The following is a 303-nucleotide window of genomic DNA, read 5'->3' on the forward strand; positions in this document are numbered from 1 at the left end:
GTGTGTGTGTGTGTGTGTGTGTGTGTGTGTGTGTGTGTGTGTGTGTGTGTATCTGTGTGTTTGTGTGAGTGTGTGCATGTACACACCTTTAGCAGGTGTGTGCAGAAGTGCAGCTGACCCTGTCAGTCTCCATTTCAGTCCTAGCTGGACACCAGCCTCCAAGAGCTGACTGCCTGCCTGTCCTTCCATCTGTCTGTATTTGTCTCGACGAGATCCTCAGAACCTTTAGGGAAACTCAGAGCCCAAGGTACCTGTCTTCCCTGGCCAATTGCCCCTCTTAGCTAGAAGTCCTTCTTTGGGGCT

The sequence above is a fragment of the Grammomys surdaster genome, unplaced genomic scaffold (genome assembly GCF_004785775.1).
Source record: "Grammomys surdaster isolate TR1022 unplaced genomic scaffold, NIH_TR_1.0 125852, whole genome shotgun sequence".
Taxonomy (NCBI): Eukaryota; Metazoa; Chordata; class Mammalia; order Rodentia; family Muridae; genus Grammomys; species Grammomys surdaster.